The sequence below is a fragment of the Phytophthora infestans genome, genomic scaffold (assembly GCF_000142945.1).
Source record: "Phytophthora infestans T30-4 supercont1.73 genomic scaffold, whole genome shotgun sequence".
In the NCBI taxonomy this organism is placed as follows: Eukaryota; Oomycota; class Peronosporomycetes; order Peronosporales; family Peronosporaceae; genus Phytophthora; species Phytophthora infestans.
In genome coordinates, this window is record NW_003303686.1 from 406,801 (window position 1) to 412,331 (window position 5,531).

Consider the following 5,531-nt stretch of genomic DNA (forward strand, 5'->3'; position numbering starts at 1 on the left):
GTAGTCGTTTCGGATCTCTACCGACCCTTCAGCTGAGTTCCAGCGACCGTTGAGCTCAGCGGCTATCCGGATAGTATATCCGGACAGATCGCCGAGTACTTACCGTGATCCTTTGCTCCTAAGCTCTGGGTTATCAAATCGAGCCGATTCTTGACCTAAAGTAGGTTGGCGTATGGTCGAATCTGGAAATCCCTACACCACAACTGCCCCGGTTATGATACGAGCCGAGCTGGTGAGTGTCTTAATCCTTCATTTGGTTCTGCCACCGTTGGCCCATACTCGGCTGATGACGTCCCGCGGCTCTCCACCACCTTCTTCGGTACGTTTGTTGCTTCCACTGTCACTCCCTTGGCAGCTCCTTACTCATCGCTTGTTACTCCAGCACAACTCGCGGCACCATCATTCTTCTCCAACTCCTCGTCGAGGTGAAGGCGTGCCAGCTGAGTCGATTTCCCGACCCGTCGGTACTCGTGGGGTAAGCGACCGGCCTGAGGCTAGGTTGGTCGACCTGACAACTTCTCATGAGTCTGACGCGGAGTCGGCGGGGTCTTCTCGCGTACGCCTTCCTGGTCCACCGAGCTTGCCGGGCGACACCACTTCGGGCGCCACCAGTCAGCCAAGCTCGGCTGCTCCAGTGAGTCTTGACTCCCTCATGGCCAGAGTTAACGAGCAAGGGTATGAGCGCCGAGAAGAATTGACCTTCTTGGCGAGGCTCATGGCTTACAGATTTACTCGCTTCGTGGAGCCTTCCGATCCCGTGCAGCGGCGAGCGATCTTGCATGCTGCTTCTGCGGGGGAACTGTTGGATATCTTGAAAGGCAACTACGCCGCTCTTGGTTACCCACAGATCATTGGCGATCTCCGAGCTGACAATCAAGCTGTTCAGGAGGAGAACCGCGCACTGACTCGGCGACTGGACTCGCTTGCTCTCAGCAACGTCGACTTGTCAACTCAGCTCTCGTCGGCTCAACAGCAAGTGTCTCGATTGGAGGCTGCTGCTGCGCAGTCGGCTAATCTCCTTGCTTCACTGCGAAAGGCTGTAGCTCTGAGTGAGGCAAAACTTGCTCGGGCTATCGCAGCTGAACAGAGCAAGGTTACGCTGCGTTGGGTGAAGCCCAGCTCCATCATCAGCAAGTCTTGGATCGAGACGCTGAGATCGACGTCCTTCTCCGATCCATTTCCGAGAGGGATGCGGCGTTTGTCACTCTTCAGGGCATCGTTCCAAGCATTTCGAGCAGCTGCAGGAGTCGGTGCGGTTGTACAGCTCCACCGGCACTCAACCTTTGCGGCACGCTCAGTCGGTGATCGCTGAGCAGCGGGCTGTGATCTTGCGACAGAAGCGGCTCATCCGTCGGAATGGTATTATTCCGATGCACGATCCTCACATGGCTGCTGCTGCTGGCGGCGGCTTGCAGGTTCCTGGACTTGATCCGTCCGACCTTCACCTCAACGCCCGGCTGTGTCGTGTCTCGGAGTCTCGCTTTCCTGAGGTTCTTAACATCCCAGCTGGTGAAACTCGGCGGTTGGAGTTGATTGTCCATCCTCGCCGAGATGCTCCAGTGGCGAGTTCCGTTATTGGTCCTAATGTGGCTCCTCCAGCTAGTCAAGCGTCTTCGGTGACTTCATCGGCAGACTCGGCTGCGGCTCCAGTCAGCTCAGCAGCGGCTACGAGCCAACCCGAGCCGACCATCGACCAGCTTCACCGTACGCCTTTGGTGAACTTGACTTCGCCTCAGCGGCTTCGAAGTCTCCCACTGCTGCAGGTCCTCGTCATCGTCCACCGGCGCCGCATCCGCCTCAACCGTACGCTTGTCCACTTCCCGGGGAGGGTGGACACGAGGCTATCAGTGCCCTTTTGCACTCAAGTTCTCCTCAAGCTACTGTGTCCGATGGAGGAAGGCCCCGCTCTGGAAAGTCCCGTCGTCGGACTCGGCGGAAGAAGGCTCGTCACCTTCAGCTGAGTTCTGCTACTCAGCCCGCTGTCTCTGCTCACTCTGAAGACGACGATGACGCTTCGAGCAAAGCCGAATTCGAGTTTGAGTTGCCTGAGCCGCCTGCCGACACTGTTCCTGCGGTTGCTTCGACGACTTCGGCGGGTTCTTCGTCTTCCGGTCCTCCGTTGACTTCGTCAGTCATGGCTACTCGCCCACCGCCGGTATCTTCATTCGATGTCGTGGCTTCGCTGCCTGTCCCGGCTACGAGCGTTTGTGCCCCAGGCTCGACTTCGCCCATCTCCGCTGGGTTGCCCCAGTCAAGTGCACCGCTCAGCGTCGTGTCAACGGTGGTTGGGCGCTCCAAGTCGTATTCTGGCCGATCTTCTCACGTCTCTCCTTCTCGGGGTTTGAGCGTATCCCACTACGCCGACTGACCTAGTGACTCCGGCCATGAGTGTCCTCAGGCCGTCTCTCCCTGCGGTCCCGGCCGTATTGACGTCCCCGTCTGGGCGCCCTATCCGGAGATCTGCTGCGACCGCCCGCACTGTGACTGCTCAGCTGCTTGAGGACCTCGACGCGTCTGACGACGAGGTGTTAGGGCCTGGTGATGGTTCTGCACCGCCCACCGGCTCGACGGATCCTGGGTCGCTCTTGGATCCCATTTCGTTATCCGAGAACTCGGCTGGCAGTCCCTCGGTTTCCGACTCAGCGGCCGAAGATGATCGTCGCTCTGCCCAAGCGAGAAGCCTTCATGCGGCAATCTTCGGCTCTGACGACGAGATGAGTGATGAGTCCTTGCCGCCGAGTGATCGCCACTCCTCGTGGCATTCATCGAAGGATTCTGGTGACGGGACGAGTTCTGCCTCTGCGCCGGCTTCGGGGAAGCAGCAGCATCGCAAACATCGGGCCTCGTCAAGTCCTACCGGTCACCGGTCGAAGCGATTCAAGAAGCACAAGAAACACAAGAAGCATCACAAGACGCACCGACACCACAAGCATCGGCAGCTTCCGTCGACTCCTGATCCAGCTCCGGCTACATCCATTCCGGCTGCTCCTTCACCGAGTAGGCTCCCGGTAGTGTCGATTCTTCCTCAGCCGAGTTCGACTGCATCACGTCCGGCTTTGGTCACACTACCCAGCGCTCTTACACTCCCGCTGGCGACGTTACGGACCCGAGCCTCGCAAGCGGTTTCCAAGGATTGTCGCTTGACTCTTCACATGGCGCAAGTCCGCGAGGTGCCATTTATGCATTTTGGCTCAGCCCGTTGTTGGAATGCATTATTGGATACACTGAGCGGAGGGGTGCAGATGGAGCTCGTAGGAGGCAAGAGTCGTGTGCCCCCTACGCCGTGTTCTCTTGACGGTATTCGAACTTTCATGGCCGTTTTCGATCCGAGCCATCCTTGTCAGCGTCTTCGGCGGATGCTCCCTGAGCTTCCTTTCTTCTTTTCTCCGTCGATACTGGAGGAAGCTCGGCGGTGTTTGGCTTCTCAGACCCGACCTCGAACTTTGATGCAAGTTCTTGGAGATATGTGGGTGAAGCTTCGTGGCGACAGTCCCTTGGACTCGGCGGGGAGGCCCATCCAGACAGATGGCCAAATGACCCGTTATTTTGTAGCTCTCTATGAGCGTCGTCATTGGATCGTCGAGTCAAGTGTGTTGATGGGTCTCCATCCTGACGTCAACCCGGCTTTCACGCCCGCTCAGCTTGCTGAGGTGTATGAGCTGTGGCTGGTGTACAAGCGCGAGCGCAAACGTCGTAGTGATACCTTGCGATCTTTGGTTGTCGCTGTCTACGACCAGCTTTACTCGGCGGTCACTCAGAAGCTCGGCGATGAACCTGCTCCTCTTGTGGACGCAGAGATTTATTTCGATACGTGCGTCCCCCATTACTCTCCCGTTAACCTTTCGTGGGTTCCCTCCGGGAGAGACTGGGTTCAATGTGCTCACGATGTGGATCTAGCCGAGCCCTGGCGAGCTTGGTGGCTAACTGACCCGGCGGTTCACCCGTATAACACCTGCTTCCGTGCTCGGAACGTGGACTTCTTGGTTTTCGCTCCGCGCGGTATGGACCCTCAGGTTGTTGACGACGCGATTGAAGAAGACTTCGATCTTGCCAAACAAGCGCCTCCTGCCTATGCCCCGGGTGCTCCAACTCGGCTGAATCGTCAAGGCATCCACATCTTCACTAGGTCTTCAATCGGTGAGCTCGGCTCAGATGACGAGAGTGCGTCTGATGACGACTCGGCGGACGATGGGCTGGGTTCTCCCAATCTCCGAGGCGCGTCTTCGAGTACGTCTCAGTTCGGCATTCCACTCCCCAGTGGAACGGATCCGCCTCAACCCACTTCAGCCGAGTCGGGTCCTGAGGTAACTGGTTCGGCGTCAGCTTCGTTGGCTAGCTCGGCGATGATACTTCTTGCCACGGCTGCGAATGTTGCATCTCCTTCCGCAGTTTCCCAAGGGATGACGTCTGCTACGACGCCACGCCTCCAATCGTCGAGTCCGCTGAGCTCTTCCCAGTTGTCTCCGTCGGGTTCAACTCACTTGGAGTCCGGATCGCCGACTTTTTAGTTTTCTTCTTTTGACTGGGCGTCCCGTAGGTATCGTTCAGGACTTCATTTCGTAATTATTCAGTATATGTAGTTTCGACACAGTAGCATTCCATCTCAACTCGGCCTGTGTCGTCCGCTGAGTTGGTGTAGCTTTTGGTGCAATAGCTGTTAATCCTCATCTGCAACTTGCACCATTTGCAGACGGTTTTCACGCTTCTTCTGTCGTAGATAGTCAAACAGGAGACCTCCACATGACAAATTCGACAGTGGTTCCCAAGTAGGCTCATCGTAGCCGACCCACTTAACGTTAAACTTCCGTTGTGATCGTGACGTACTCGTGGATAATGGTAGCTCATCGTCGAGAATAGCTTCGACTTCATACTGGTTCGTACTTGTGTCTGGCTCCCAGCTGTCTTCAGGCAGTAATTTCTCGTCAAAGTCAAATCACTGAGTCTCTTCGAGGTCGGCGATTAGCCTCGTCTTTGGTCTTCCGCCGAGTTCGGTGACTGCCTTCAGACGTGATACATGGACCACTGGGTAGAACCTATATCCACTCTTGTCGGGTAACTCCAATTCATAGGCGAATTCTTCCACCTTCTTCTTCACCCTGAATGGTCCATGCCATCGGTGGGCTAACTGCTTGGTCAGGCCCGACTTGACTCGCTCCATAATCAACCAGACTTGATCTCCTTCTTTGAACAAGAATTTGGTGGATTCATCGCCTGGTTCTGCAACTCCATCTTCGTCATCTGCTGTGTTGGGGATGGATCTTTTCTCTTTCTTGCTCAACGCTTCGTTGTGCTCTCGAGCTCGTCGTGCTTTCTCTCGCACTTGGAACTCACCTGCTAATCAAAGGGCAACTTCTCGTTGTCTGTTCGCTTCTCGGCGCCACTCGACTGCGTCCGCCGAGTTGACTGGGCGTCCCTGTCCACGTCGTATTGAGCTTGTCATGGCCTTGAGTGTAGACTTGGCGTCCTAACCATGTACCAGATAGAAAGGGGTTTCTCGCCGAGTCGAATCTCTTGAGTTGTTGATAGCGTGT